The 16992-nt window shown below is 34.6% G+C and overlaps 1 pseudogene; it reads left to right on the top strand.

The window, feature by feature from the left end:
* The first annotated feature begins 3402 nt into the window (after nt 1–3402).
* On the top strand, nt 3403–10358 carry LOC110743752 (annotated as a pseudogene).
* The last annotated feature ends 6634 nt before the right edge of the window (nt 10359–16992 follow it).

A 16992-nucleotide genomic window follows, 5' to 3' on the forward strand; every position in this document is an offset into this window, starting at 1 on the left:
TGGACTTGCAAAAGAAATGTTAGATCAGAAACTTCATAGGATTGTACTTAGGCTCTAGGAAGATTACTTTGGTAATTAAGTTACCGGAGGAAGCTGGCTGGAAACAAAAGATCTAGTTAAAATATGACTTCAGGCCGGGCGCGGTGGCTCAAGCCTGTAATCCCAGCACTTTGGGAGGCCGAGACGGGCGGATCACGAGGTCAGGAGATCGAGACCATCCTGGCTAAGACGGTGAAACCCCGTCTCTACTAAAAAGTACAAAAAACTAGCCAGGCAAGGTGGCGGGCGCCTGTAATCCCAGCTACTCGGAGGCTGAGGCAGGAGAATGGCGTAAACCCGGGAGGCGGAGCTTGCAGTGAGCTGAGATCCGGCCACTGCACTTCAGCCTGGGCGACAGAGCGAGACTTCGTCTCAAAATAAAATAAAATAAAATAAAAAAATAAAATAAAATATGATTTCAACAACCTTACAAGAAGTGATGCCAACAGGAAAAGGAAGATGGCAATGAATGCTAGGGGATTATGCAAATTAATTACTGCATGTGGAGAGTAAGAAAAAGGAAAAAGAAAAGTAGAAATAATATAAAGTTGTTATGTTTGAGTGACCCAGAAGATGGCAAAGAGAATATGAGAGGCAGCAAAGAAAATGGAAAGGCAGGTATGAGGTGTCAATGGAATGTAGAGCTGGAAATTATATGCAGGATTTGAGAATCAATAGAAAGTCTATAGTCAGAAAGATTTGGGTTTAAACATATTTTTACATGTCGTTAACTCTAAGAGCCTCTCTGTATTTCATTATTAGTTGAGATGATTTTTTATTTTTGTTAATCTACATTATCTTTGATATTGTTATCAGTCATTGCTACTGTAATAGCTGTGACTAACATGACATTCATAGAGTAGTTGCAGATATTAACTGACAACATATGTCAAAGCATAATAAAATTATCTACTAGTAGCTATATTTCAGATATACCTAAGTACTTATAAAGATATAGTGAAATTATCATACTCATCTTAGTTTAAGAAAAAAGGAACATTTTTCTGTGAAATCTTTCATGTACTCATCTGCAATGCCTTAATCTCTATCCTAAATATGGCATCACCCTTACTATTATACCAAAACAATATATAATGTTATTTTGCATACGGTTCAACTTTATATACATCATGTTATCTGCAGTTTGTCCTTTTTGCGTGACACTTAAGTTTGATAACGCAGCTCTAATTCATTCGTTTTCACTGCCACCTATTCTTCTGTTGTATGAATATGGCAAAAAATTCCACTGTCCTATTAATAAATATTCAAGTGATTTGCCATTATTTATGCCATTACAAACAAAGCTGCAGTGAACAATCTTGCGGATGTCTTCAGGTGCAAATAAGTGAGAGTTTCTCTAGGGTGATATATTTCAGGATGGAGTTACTGGTTTAGAGGGAATGTAAATCTTAAACTTTAACTAGATACTGCTAAATTGCTTTCCAAATGTTCTGTTATTCACTGGCCATGCATAAGAACTGCTTTTGTGCCAATGTCTTGCTAACATAAAGTCATCAGACTTCCCATCAAAAAAAAAAATCTGTATGCAGCATGCTATCTAATTCTGATCTTAATTTGCATTTACATAATTAATGGCAAGCTTGAGCATGCTTTTTTTCTGCTTATTGATTACTTTGACTTCATTTTCCTTAAATTGCATTTTAAAATCTTTGCTCTTTGTTGTTTGGAGTTGTTTATAATTTTTAATCAATTATTAGAAGACCATCATTGTATATCCTTGTTACTAATCTGATGTCAGTTATGTGCATTATAAATCTGTCTTCTCAATCTGAAGATTTTGTTTTCAACTTGGTTATGGCATTTTATAATGAACAAAAGTTTTAAATGTTGATGATGTTGCATTTATCAATACTTTACTTAAAAAGATAATACTCTCAGATCATAAATAATTTCTTCTATGTGTACTTCTATATAAAATGTATTTTCGTTAAGTAGTAAATAAGTCACATAATTTGAACATCAAAAACATTTTAAAAGGGGCTTTGCTGTGTATCACCATCTGTCATCCATTTCTTCATATATTCTTTTTCTCTCTTCTGCTCTGTGCTCCGGGGCATACCCTTATGGGCTACATTACCAGGATTCCTTGTTATCTGACTTCTGATTGAGTTTGTCCAGTGAAAGGCACCAGACAATTAGAAGGCTAAAGGGAAGAGAGATGTGAATGTTGCTTCCCTTTTCCTCTCTGCTTTGGCTTTGACATTCAGTTGCTGCCCTACTACAAGCACAGATCTGGTCAGGTCATCCTTTCTTCCAGCAGCTCTCACTGAGTTCCTACAAAATTATGCCCTCCCTTTTTCCATCAATAGCAGGGATGATAGTGGCTTTCCACTGTTACTAATCTCCAGATTCCTCAACATTCCTTATTAATTTATTCAACTTTACTGATACTTCGCAAAAATCTCTTAGGTAAAAGTGTATCTTCAGTTAAACCATGATGGACATCTTTCCTGACATGACCTTGAAGCATAAAAAATATATTATGAAAACTCTCTTCTGAACTTCATTCATAAACTTCCCATTGCCCACTATTAATACTAACTTTTTGTTAATACTATATTCCAGAGACATTTTTATACCTATAAGGCAATTAAAACATGTGTCCTCGCCCTTCCATTTATCACAAATGGTAGCACACAATAGACATTACTCTTCCACTTGTTTTTGCACTTAATAATATAAGACTATAGTTTCCAATCAGTACATAAGAAGCTTCCTGATGCATAGCACAAGGTTCAGATGCATAGTAATCTATTTTGTGGATATACTTTAATTTATCCATTCAGTCCTCTAATTACTGATATTTATTTGTTTATAATATCATTCAATTACTAGCAATCATTCAATAAATAATTTAATATACACCAATTTTTTTGCAGATTTGTTTGGTGAGAAATTACATGAATCTGCTTTAATAATTCTGCATATTAGATATATTTTCAAAGCATCTTAATTTATCTCTTCAACTATTTTATTTAGTTAGATCTTTAGAACATGCTTAGCTTATATTCTCTTTCCCAATTTTTAAATTTGAAGTTTTTGGATAAAGATCTTATTTTGCTACTTGTTATTTCTGCTAATTCTTTTTTTGTTTTGTTTTGTTTTGTTCTGAGACGGAGTCTCATTCTGTCGCCCAGGGTAGAGTGCAATGGCACGATCTTGGTCACTGCAAGCTCCACCTCCTGGGTTCAAGTGATTCTCCTGCCTCAGCCTCCTGAGTAGCTGAGATTACAGGCACCTGCCACCAAGCCCGGTTAATTTTTGTATTTTTAATGGAGACGAGGTTTCACCGTGTTGGTCAGGCTGGTCTCAAACTCCTGACCTTATGATCTGCCTGCCTCAGCCTCCCAAAGTGCTGGGATTACAGGCGTGAGCCACTGCACCCGGCCTCTTGGTGCTAATTCTTAATTGTGGTGGCTTGTCTATTTCTCCTTTTGGAAATTTTCTATAGTGAGTTGAACTATGGTAGGTTTTACATGTGGGAATCTTATGCATTCTGAATTGAGGTTGAACTCCTTCAGATAATATTTACATTTGTGTCTTCTAGGCAGCACTAGGCAATAACAACTTTTAAGTAAATGTTTTAACATTCTTGGACCATATCAATAATATAAATAATAAATTTCAGTTGCCAGTGGAGAAAGAAAGACCTGCACATGTGAAATCTCAGGAAAGATTTTATTTTCCCAAGATTCTAGGTTAGTAAGATCTGTAAATAGCCTCAAGACACCTGTGGTTTAAGGATCCTCATAACAAAATTGTATTCTATTTCATCACTCTCACCACCTGTAGAATTATCTTATTTTCTTGAGAACACAAAATTTGTGGTTATATTTTCCTTAGCATTTTTTAGGATGTCTACAGTGGGAGAAAGTTTTTGTCTTGCTGGTAATAATTCTATAAGATGATGTTTTACATGAATAAATGTAGGAAAATGGTTTAGAGAAAGACCAGCATTCAATATATATTTATTTTAGGACAAAAACAATTTGGTCATGTTTTTAGGCAAGATGTAAGATGTCAGACTGAAGAAAAATTGAAAAATGGAGGCAAGTAATATCAATTAAAGGGTCAACTAGACAGAAAGAGCAGAGCAAGCACATATAAAGGAATCAAGGAGCACAGGATATCCTAGAGTAAAATGAAAAGTATCTATATTTTCTTGGATTACAAAGTAGAAGTAATATTTAAGATTAGAAAAAAGATAGTATGTCCAGATCTCAGGGAGTTTGGATATGATGCTCAAGAGTTTAGAATTCAGTCTGAGTCTGAACAAGGATGTGAAGTTAAACACTGGCATTACTAAGAGCAGGGCCTTCGTAATCTTGTGTGGCGCTTCATTACTGAACTCTTTATTCATTTTATTGTAAGCTGTGGCCATTCCATACATTTTTTCTTTCTCTAGGACCAGGCTGACTTGAGACACGGAGTTGTTGTGTGACAACATACAATCTTAAGTTGTTCTTGCTATCCACATGAGCCTGACTACTTGTATTATTTGTGTGTTCTCTTGGCATTAAGAGTGATTTGGAAATGAGTTTATATAGAGAATTCCTCAGCAAACATTCAGTAATTTATACAATTAATTTTTACCCTTTTGCCTTGTGTCAGGTAAGTATACTTCTAAGAGTGGGAAAAAGACTCTAAGGTAACTCATTGAATAAAGGTATAGAAAGATCAGTGGATTTGTTAGACAAATGAGAAGGGAAGAAGTAAGTTAAAGAGACAGAGAGACAAACATTTCATGGACTGATTCAGTTTGGGACAGGGTAAGCAGTGACCAGCTGCTGAGAGTCCCTCATTAAACCATTTAGTGAGAGTAGATTGGATTGTTGTAGTGGGAGTTATCAGAGGCTGATAAGGGGAGGCTGTTGAAAAGTGTTAAACAAGATAAGATTAATAAGGTTGGTTTTATTTTAGATATATTACTCTGGGTTAGTTTTTATTTTTATAATAATTACTGAGAAATAAATTGCATACCATAAACAACCTTTAAATGTATAATCCAGTGGTTTTTAGGAGATTCACAGATTTGTTTACCCATCACCACTATCTAATTTCAGCATATTTTTATCATCCTAAAAGAAACCTCATTCCTTGTAGCACTCACTGTTTATTACTTCCTCTCTCCCACCCCGAAAAACTGCTAATCTATTTGTCTTTATGTATTTGCCTTTTTGGGATATGTCATATCACAAATCATGATATGTGGAATCATATAATACGTGGTTTGTCATGACAGGATTATTTAATTTAGAATAATGTTTTCAAAGCTCACCCACATTGTAGCATGTATCAGTACTTCATTTGATTTTATAATTGAATACTACTCTATTGTATGACTATATGCATTTGTTTATCCATTCATCAGTTGATGGACATTTGGGTTGTTTCCATTTTTTGGCTATTTTGAATAATGTCATTATGAACATTCTTGGACAAGATTTTGCACAGATACATGTTTTCATTTCACTTGAGTACATAACTATGAGTGTATTTGCTGGGTTATATGGTAACTCTAAGTTTAACATTTTGAGGAACTTCCACACTTTTTTCACAGTGACTATACCATTTTCTATTCCCATCAACAGTGTATGAGGGACACTAGTTCCTCCACAGGCATGATATTCTTTATTATGGTCTATTTTTTCTAAAATTTTACCCATTCTGTTGGGTGGGAAGTGGTTTCTCATCATGGTTTTGACATGAATTTCCCATGTGATAAATGGAGTTGAGCAACTTTTATGGGTTTGTTGGATATTTCTATATTCTCTATGGAAAAATGTCAAGTCCTTTTGGATGTTTTAATTGGGTTAACTTGTGCTTTTATTGTTGAAACATAAATTTATTTATGTATTCTGGATATAACTGTCATGTGTTTTCATTTCATTGTCCTTTGACGAACACAACTTTTAAATTTTTATAAAGCCCAATGTATTCATATTTTTTTTATCACTTATTCTTTTGTTATCACCTGTAAGAAACTATACAAAGGTCACAAAGATTTTACCCTATGTTTTCTTCTAAGAGTTTTATAGTTTTAAGTCTTAAATGTAGATAATTTATTCATTTGAATTTTGTTTTGTATACAGAATGAGGTAAACAGGTATAACTTCATTATTTGGCATGTGGATATCCAATTGTTCCAGTATCATTTGTTGAAGAGCCCATGATTTCCCCCATTAAATTGTCATAGAACCCTTGTTAAAAATCAATTGACCATAATGTATGGGTTTATTTGGGGGATCTCAATTATATTTTATTGTTCTATATGTCTATCTTTATGTTTGTACAACACTATTTTGATTACTGTAGCTTTGTAGTAAGTTTTGAAATAAAAAAATGTGAGTCCTTCAACTTTGTTCTTTTTCAAGATTGATTTCGCTATAGTATTAGCATGTCAATTTCTGTAATAGCAAATAATTGGGGTTTTAGAAGGACTGCAATAAATTTGTAAATCAATCTAGGGTATATTGCTATCTGAATGATAATAAATCCCCCAATTTATGACCTTATGATATATTCCCATTTACTTAGGTCTTCATTAACTTCTTTCAATAATGTTTTATAGTTTTGATTGTACAGGTATTACACTTCTGTTGTTAAATGTATTCCTTGTTATTGTTTGGATGTTATTATAAATGGAATTGTTTTATTAATAATATTTCTAGACTATCCATTGCCAGTGTAAAGAAATAAAATGAATTTTATATATTTATCTTATATCTTGGAGCCTTGACAAGCTAATTTGTTAGTTATAAAAGATTTTTTTGTTTTGTTTTTGTGGATTACCCTGGATTTTCTATATACAGTCATCCCTCTGTATTCAGAGCTTCCCTCTGTATTCAGAGCTTCTGCCTTCATGGATTCAACTAGCAACAATCAAAAATTGAATTATTGCTGAAAAAAGATACAATAAAAATACCAATTAAAATATAGCATAACTATTTACATAATATTTGGTATTATAAGTAATCTAGAGATGATTTGAAGTATGGGGAGAATGTAGATCATATGCAAATACTAAGTTATTTTATATAATGCATTTGAGCATGTGCCAATTTTGGTATCCACAGTGTTCTTAGAACCAATCTCCCAGGGATACAGAGGGACAACCATACAAATCATGCCATTCATGATGCAAAAATAGTAATAGTTTTACTTTTTCTTCACAATTTCATTCTGTTTATTTCTTCTTGACTGATTGTCCTCACTAGAACCCCAATACAATGTTAAATGTAAGTGTCAAGAGTAGGGATCCTTTTCTCCTTCCTGATCTTAGGGAGAAAATATTTGTTCTTTCATATTAAACTTGATGTTACCTTATAAGTGCCTGTATAAGGTTGAGGAACCTGTATTCTATTTCTAGCATTATCAAATGTTTTTAATCATGAATGATTATTGGATTTTGTCAAATGCCTTTTGTGCATCAATTGAGATGACCGTTTTTTCCCCTTTATTTCATTAATATGAAGTGCAGTGACTGATTTTCATATGTTAAACCAGTGCATCATTCCTGGGATATACCCCATCTGGTCATGGTGTCTAATCTTTTTATATGTTGTTGGATTCAGTTTGCTTATATTTTGTTGAGGACTTCTTTAGGTACCTTCACAAGGGATATTGGTTTGTAATTTTATTTTCTTATGATACTTCTGTCTGATTTTATTATCAAGGTAATACTGATCTCATATTGTGAATTGTTTGAGGTTTGAAAAATGGATTAAAGAGAAAATGATAGTGCCCACAGACCAATGAAGGAACTGTTGCATTAACTCAGGTGGATGCGCTTTAAAGTAATAATAATGAGAATAGAAATGTGTAAAGAAAAAGCCAATATTTAGTATAAAGATATTTTTTTAAAACTGAATTTCTTCCTGCTATTCAAGGGAGAGCTGTGCATGTAGGGATATATCTCTGAACCAAACAAATTGCTGATTTTATACAGAAGTAAATTGAAACAAAGGAAATAATATTAAATGCTCAGGAATTGGCAGATTTCCAAAAGTGAGGGTGTATGGAGCATGGCTATTGGTAATTGGCTGCTACTAATTGACTGGCTTTCAGAAGTATAGTTACTAACATGAAGTTGTAATTGATCAATTGGCATGGATTCAAATTTACTGGCATGGGTTTAAAAGTTATTCTGGTTATTACCTAATATTACGGCTAAAAAAAAAATAGGAATGTTTTATTCTTGGAGAGAAATGAGCAAATAAAAAGTGAATTCAGGGCATATGCTGATTTAATGGGGTGGTAAAGAAGAGGGATATGTTAAGCATGCGATTCAGGTTTCTGGCTTGTATGACTTAATGTGAGATTGGCCATGTTAAGAATCTCTCTCTTTTGTTCTTCTTTTTTTGATTTGCCATCTGCAGTGCAACTGCCACCAAAATATAAAATTTTCATAAAAATCCTTACAAGGAAGACCTGTAAGGTTGAAGTCTCCAATACAATAGAAAATGTAAAGGCCAAGATCTAGCACAAGGAAGGAATTCCTCCTGATCAGCCAAGACTGATCTTTACTGGTAAGCAACTGGAAGATGGGGGTACTTTGACTAGGACATTAAAAATAAGTCCACACTTCACCTTGTGCTGAGACTTCCTGGAGACACTAAGAAAAGGAAGAAGTCTTGTACCACTTCCAAGTAGAATAAGCATAAGAGAAAGAAGGTTAGGCTGGCTGTCCTGAAATAGTATAAGGTAGATAAGAATGACAAAATTAATCACCTTCAATGTGATTCATCAGTACTTCAGATGAATGCAGTACTGAAATTTTTATGGCCAGTCACTGTAATAGACATTATTGTGGCAAATGTGACCTGACTTACTGCTTCAGCAAATCAGAAGACAAGTAATTGTTTATGAGTTAATAAAAAGTGTGAACTTAAAAAAACACAAAATCTATCTCTTTGTTGACTGATGTAGTTCCTCAGAAAATAGCTGTAACGTACTAGGCACTTTACAAATATTTTTTAATTAAAATATTTCCATTAACATAGGAAACAATGAAAGTATAAAATGTTAGATATGTTTAATTTCAAATCTCTGCAAGATATAAAAGAAGGTGCATTGCAGGAAACTGGAATAATTAGTACAGATATTTATTTTGACAAGATTTTGTGGGCACCAGCATACAGATGATTTTTGAAAACGTAAGTCACATAAAAGTTCCTATGGACCTTAGGAGAAGGAAAGACATCTAGGACAGACATCTGACAAACCCAAACATTTGAAGAACCAGGAAGCAATATAATCTGATAAGAACACTGATAAGAAAATATCTAAAATAAGCAGTAAGAAAATAATGAGAGAATTGTGAAAGCTAAGTGAAGTTATTTGGTTTGTTTGTTCCCTCTCTTTTCCCCCCCCTCCTGAAGAAAGAAGTGGTTAACCTTATTAAATAAGCCTTAGCGGGTGCACAAGAAAAGGAAGAGCACTGGAAGGTACCTACGGGATCAACAATGGGGACATCAGTGTCCTTGACAAGAGTTGATTCCCTGGAGTGGTAGGTGCCATGTGTAGAAGAAGAATCAGCTGAGGAGAGTGAACGAGGTTTAGTTGGACAGAGAAGAGTAGGATAAGCAGACAGGCTTTGAGTTGAGGAAAGGAGTTTATTTTTGTTTTTTATGTTAAGGGAAACTAAAACTTATTAAATCCTGATTGAAAAGAAATGGATAGAGATTTGTAATGCAGGAAAGACAACAAATGATCAAAAGACTAACGTAAAGAGTGAGAATTTATGATTCTATGTCTTCTAACTCTCAAAACCCTTGCACCTCTAAATTTCTGTGATTATTTTAATTGTCTGTGTAAATGGCTGCTTTCTTGGGAATTTGTTGTTAACTATCTTAATGCAAGTAATCCACAGATCATATGACAAAATTGATAAAGTTATTTTATTCTTTCATAAGGAATATAGAACATAGTAAACAAATTACCGAACATTTGAATTTTTCACAAATTTTATATCAAAAGGGGAACCACATATATCCTTTGCCTATATATGTCAGTTGATACTGTATCATCACTTTTTTTCCTCTCTCTCTTCTATTCTATTAATAAATCATTTCAGGATTAGTTGCAAATATCGTGACACTTCACCCTAATTAATTCAGCATGAAACATTAATCATCTGAGAAGAAGAACATTCTCTTACACAACCACTATAAAATTGCCATACCAAGGATATTTAACATTGATACAATGACATTATCTAATATAGAGCCTATATTAAATTCTACCCACTGTCAATTAAGCCAATGATATATGTTATCAACTTTAAAAAAATATACAATCCAAATAGGGTTTGTGCATTTTATTTAGTTCTCATATATTCTTTAGTTTTCTTTAAACTATAAACTTCCCACAAACTTTTTACTGTTTTAAATATTACAGATATTGATATTTTAAAAGAGTCCATTCTAGGTTTTTTTTTTTTTTTAATACTTTAAGTTCTAGGGTATATGTGCACAACGTGCAGGTTTGTTACATATGTATACATGTGCCATGTTGGTGTGCTACACCCATTAACTCGTCATTTACATTAGGTATACCTCCTAATGCTATCCCTCCCCTCTTCCCCCTCCCCACAATAGGCCCTGGAGTGTGATATTCCCCTTCCTGTATCCAAGTGATCTTATTGTTCAGTCCACACCTATGAGTGAGAACATGCGGTGTTTGGTTTTCTGTTCTTGCGATAGTTTGCTGAGAATGATGGTTTCCAGCTGCACCCATGCCCCTACAAAGGACATGAACTCATCCTTTTTTATGGCTGCATAGTATTCCATGGTGTATATGTGCCACATTTTCTTAATCCAGTCTGTTACTGATGGACATTTATGTTGATTCCAAGTCTTTGTTATTGTGAATAGTGCTGCAATAAACATATGTGTGCATGTGTCTTTATAGCAGCATGATTTATAATCCTTTGGGTATATACCCAGTAATGGGATGGCTGGGTCAAATGATATTTCTGGTTCTAGATCCTTGAGGAATCGCCACACTGTTTTCCACAATGGTTGAACTAGTTTACAATCCCACCAACAGTGTAAAAGTGTTCCTATTTCTCCACATCCTCTCCAGCACCTGTTGTTTCCTGACTTTTTAATGATTTCCATTCTAACTGGTGTGAGATGGTATCTCATTGTGGTTTTGATTTGCATTTCTCTGATGGCCAGTGATGATGAGCATTTTTTCATGTGTCTGTTGGCTGTATGAATGTCTTCTTTTGAGAAGTGTCTGTTCATATCCTTTGCCCACTTTTTGATGGGGTTGTTTGTTTTTTTCTTGTAAATTTGTTTGAGTTCTTTGTAGGTTCTGGATATTAGCCCTTTGTCAGATGAGAAGATTGCAAAAATTTTCTCCCATTCTGTAGGTTGCCTGTTCACTCTGATGGTAGTTTCTTTTGCTGTGAAGAAGCTCTTTAGTTTAATTAGATCCCATTTGTCAATTTTGGCTTTTGTTGCCATTGCTTTGGTGTTTTAGACATGAAGTCCTTGCCCATGCCTATGTCCTGAATGGTATTATTTAGGTTTTCTTCTAGGGTTTTTATGGTTTTAGGTCTAACATTTAAGTCTGTAATCCATTTTGAATTAATTTTTGTATAAGGAGTAAGGAAAGGATCCAGATTCAGCTTTCTACTTATGGCTGGCCAATTTTCCCAGCACCATTTATTAAATAGGGAATCCTTTCCCCATTTCTTGTTTTTGTCAGGTTTGTCAAAGATCAGATGGCTGTAGATGTATGGTATTATTTCTGAGAGCTCTGTTCTGTTCCACTGGTCTATATCTCTGTTTTGGTACCAGTACCATGCTGCTTCTGGTTTCTGTAGCTGTGTAGTATAGTTTGAAGTCAGGTAGCGTGATGCCTCCAGCTTTGTTCTTTTGGCTTAGGATTGTCTTGGAGATGCGGGCTCTTTTTTTGTTCCATATGAACTTTAAAGCAGTTTTTTTTCCAGTTCTGTGAAGAAGGTCATTGGTAGCTTAATGGGGATGGCATTGAATCTATAAATTACCTTGGGCAGTATGGCCATTTTCACGATATTGGTTCTTCCTATCCATTCTTCCTTCCATTTGTTTGTGCCCTCTTTTATTTCACTGAGCGGTGGTTTGTAGTTTTCCTTGAAGAGGTCCTTTACATCCCTTGTAAGTTGGGTTCCTTGGTATTTTATTCCATTCTAATTTTTTTTTGTTGTTGTTTTTGCAGAATTTGTTCTAATTTTAATTGTCTTATTGTTTCTTAAATACTAAATTCTGGTTAAGAATTTCAGATGCAAATGGTACTTGGGCAATTAGTTCATCACATTGCAAAGCACATGACATCAACGTTTATTATTACAGGTAATATTAAGTTAACTCACTTAAAATATTCTTCACCAAATTTATTTAAAAATTACTTTTCCCCTTTGTAGTTAATAAGTAATTTGCTAAATAGTGCATTGAGCCTACATGCATCTCTTGTTTTTCAAATATATTTTATTCACTGTTTTTTCATCTACTGAAAACTTTTTTTCTATTATTGCTATGGTGATTATGAAATGGTGACTGCTATCTCTTTAATTTCTTCTATATTTAATGATTTATTTGGCCTTATGTATTTTTTTTAAGACACGGTCTTGCTCTGTCACCCAGACTGGAGTGCAGTGGTGTGATCATGGCTCATTGCAACCTCAATTGCCTGGGCTCAAGTGATCCTCCTACTTTAAGCTCTGGAGTAGCTGGGACTAAAGGAGTTCACCAAAAACTAGTTTTTAGTTTTTTGTAGATGTGAGGTTCACTCTGTCACCCAGATGGCTCATTGCAACCTCAAATGCCTAGGCTCAAGCAATCCTCCTACTTTAACCTCCTGAGTGATTGGGACATGATTGCACCGAAAAGTCATGCCCAGCCAATTTTTAATTTTTTGTAGACATGGTGTCTCACTATGTTGCCCAGGCTGGTCTTGAACTCCTTCGTTCAAGCAATCCTCCTGCCTCAGTCTCCCAAAATGCTGGGATAACAGGTATGAACCACCATGCCTAGCAAGCCTTACATATTTTTATAAAAAATGTACTTGTTTCCAAATCTTTATTTTTATTTTTTAAAAAATAACTATTAGTATGCCTTCATTGATTGATCTTTAATTCAATATTGATATGTTCTGAATTTTTGTGTTCCCCCAAAATTCATATCTTGTAACGTAATACTCAATGTGGTTGTATTGAGAGGTAGAATCTTTAGGAAGTGATTAGATCATGAGGGCTCTGGCTACATAAATGGGATCAATGCCCTCACCAAAGAGTCTTGAAGGAAGACAGCCTGTTTGCCCATTCTGCCATATGAGGCTAGCAACAGGCACCATGTTTTAGGCAGAGCTCTCACCAGATACAGAATCTGCTGGCACCTTAATCTTAGATTTCCCAGCTTCCAAACTGTGAGCAATAAATTTCTGATATTTATAAATTACCCAGTCCAAGGTGTTTTGTAATAGCATCCCAAATGGATGGAGATAAATATATTTTTCCAGCTTTATTGATGTATGATTGAAAAATAAGAGATTGTGTAGATTTAACATGTGCAACATGGTATTTTTATATGTGTACCTTGTATAAAATGATTTTCACAATCAAGCTAAATAGTATATGCATTACCTAATATGATTACTTTTTTGTGTGTAGTGGAAACACTTAAGATCTTAAGCAAACTTCAAGTCTAAAATATATTATTATAAGTTATAGTTATCAGGTGTTACATTAGATCTCTAGAACTCACAGCTTAAATTTTGTAGTCTTTGATCAACATCTTCCCACTTTGGCCAATACCTCCCCATTTCCCTGACACCTCCCAGCCTCTGGCCACAACCATTCTACTCTCTGTTTCACTCTGTTTGATTATTTTAGATTCCACATAAAGATGATCTCATGCAATATTTGTGTTTCTGTGCCTGGCTTATTTCTCATGGCATATGTCGTTCAATTTCATCTACTTGCCACAAAGGGCAGACTTTCCTTGTTTTATAAAGCTGAATAATACACACACCCACACACATACACACACACACAAACACACACAAATTTATCAAATCATTCATCAATGAACACTAAGTTGTGTCCATAAATTGGCTATTGTGAATAATGATGCTATTTCTTTAATGTATTTCTATTATTATTTATTTTGACACTTAATTTGTCATAAATTTGTCCAAAGAGAGCTCCTTTAAGTTTTTCAAGTCTTTGTTTTTTCACGGTGAGAAACCTAATTCCCAACAATATCAACATATTAAATCATTTGCTCAATTCTATTATACATGATCAAACTAGTTTCAAACTTACTGCGCTAATACCACTACCAAAAACACATGTTAAGTAACACTCAAGATTTGTTTTAAAAATATATTCTACCTATTGATAGAAATAGTAATCAAGCAATTCACTCAACATTCAAAATAAGCCTACTAATAGATTTTTTAATTAAAATAAGACCTATATTAGTATAGATAATCGTAAATGCAATTATAATGCTTTATTAATCAAGAGAAAGCCAATCAGAATGTAAACCAACGTTATGGTGTCCCCTTCCTTATCTTTCTTTTGTGAACATCACCTTGGAAAATTACTTACTTGAAAGAATTATTGTGGACTTAAATCCTTTGGCAACTTGTGTGCAAAAGGCAAAAAAAGAGAATTACTGGCAACCATTAAAAATAATAATGTTCGTTTCTGAGTGCCCTTCAGAAATGCATATATTTGGGGGAAAACCTGGGTAGAAAAAAAAAGGAAGGAGTCAACTTAACAGGCTTCATTTTAAATTCTTTCTCTTTATTATATCAAAACGACATCTTTGCAGTTTAGAGGGACCAGTAGGCACTGTTATAACTAAAATTGGATAAAATTCCAAGCTGTGTCAAAGACATTGTTTGAATTCACTTAAAAGTGTTTTATGTCACTGTTCACCACTCCCCTTCTCTAGTCATGATCTGCCTGTGGCAAACTGTTTCTCTCTGGGACTGAAAAGATTACTCCCACTGATACTCCTCTGACAGTGTGAATATTGACTTGCACTTATAAAGGTCAGACAGTTCCACTAGTTAATAGGAGTGAGAAGAGCAGCTCCAACAAGTCTCTTTGAAAGGAATTTAACCTTCAAATTGCAAAGCATGCTGCTCTGTGGAGCCAATTTTGGCAACTAAGAATACATGCTTCTCTACTTTCCAAAAATACTAACAGGAGCCTGAAAGTTAGCATTACAAAGGGAAACAATCATGCCTTGTAGCCGACAAACGTCCATGGGAACGCCATGCAGGATATGCCTAGTTATTTTATTTTTTAAACAGAGTTGGATACTGTGGAGTAATTCTCTAGGCCTTTAACTTTCCTCAATGTATAAAAGCCTTTTTAACTTTTAAAAGCCATGTGCTGTGAGATGATAAGACACCACATATATTTTTCTCAGCATCATTCTGACACAAGATCAAGAAAAAGGTTTATTCCCAGGGGAGCATAACATCTCCTCACCTATTTTTTTGAAAAGTCCTTTGCCTTCTGTTATTGTCTCATGACCGAGAGTTCAGGAAAGGCTGACACAATTTAAAGTCTCTGGGAATGTGGCCTATCTGTTAATGGCAGTGTCCTGAAGTACAATACAAGAAAAATGAGAGTGAGAAAACAAGACTGAAAATGGGAATGAGACTTCACTTTTTATTCTGATGGAAGGTAAAACCAATATTTTTAATTTTTAATAAAACACATTTATATTGTGGCATCAATGGCAGAAAGGATGTGCTGCATAGAAATGAAGACGATTCCCTATTTTTCTTGAGCAGTGGAAGACAGGAGACATAATGATAAAGAGAGCCTTTTACAAGTAATAAGTAGGAAGAAGAATATGTCCTGGGTGTCCTGGAAAGCAAAGCTTTCATGATTCCAGAGCATATTTTAGAAATGGCATTACGGCTGTCACTGCTTTAAGTTTGGCATCAGCGAGACTTCAGATTGCTCTAAAATCATCCTTAATGTCCTTTCTGCCTCATCAGTGGGGGACCATTCAAGTAACAAAGTGCCAATCAGGGGCTCTTGTTCCTCTTTAGCTTGAAGATATTACTGTGGAGGTTTTTCTGAGAGCATGATCTCTCCGCTTGAGATGCCCTTTATTATAACTGTAGTTAAAGGTCTGCTGACTTAGCCGTTATAAACCCCTAATGTTCTCAACTACAAAAATTTGCTCTAAAGTAAAGCTTAGCATACTAACTTGGAGCTCAGGAGAGTCATGATTTTGATAAATTCTAAGAGAATAAAAGAGTCATTTTAACATAAAAAGAGAGTAACAAACATATAAATATCAAAGCTATTTGAGTTATGTGTGTCACTGCTCTGGTATCTCCAAAAATAGCATCGTTAATTAAAATGAAGTTGCAAAGTAATTTGCTCATAATGTGCACTAATCATTTTTGTAAGTTTGGAATATAAAAATGTAATTAAGGAAAAGAAAAATGGGTTATAGACAGGATGATTTTCTTGATTGAGAATATATCAGTGAATTTTTAACTCAAATGTTTTCTGGAAACATAGGATGTGGGTTGCTATCACAGTCTGTGCAGTGTTTTAGTCACTAAGTCAGATACTCCTAATGCTTAAGACTTTCCCTGTATTTTTTTTCTTTTTGTTTGTTCTTTATTTTATTTTATTTTCTAATGAGATTGTATCTGTCACCTAGGCTGGAGTATAGTAGTGCTATCTCAGCCCACTGTAGCCTTGACCTCCCTGGCTTAAGCGATGCTCCCACCTCAGCCTCCTGAGTAGCTGGGACTATAGGCACATGCTACCATGCCTACGTACTTTAAAGAAATTATAGAGACAAGGTCTCACTATGTTGCCCAGGCTGGTCTTGAACTCCTAGGCTGAAGGGTTCCTCCTGCCTTGGCTTCTCAAAGTGCTGGGATTACAGGGGTGAGCTA

This window comes from Papio anubis, chromosome 7, assembly GCF_008728515.1.
Source record: "Papio anubis isolate 15944 chromosome 7, Panubis1.0, whole genome shotgun sequence".
Taxonomy (NCBI): Eukaryota; Metazoa; Chordata; class Mammalia; order Primates; family Cercopithecidae; genus Papio; species Papio anubis.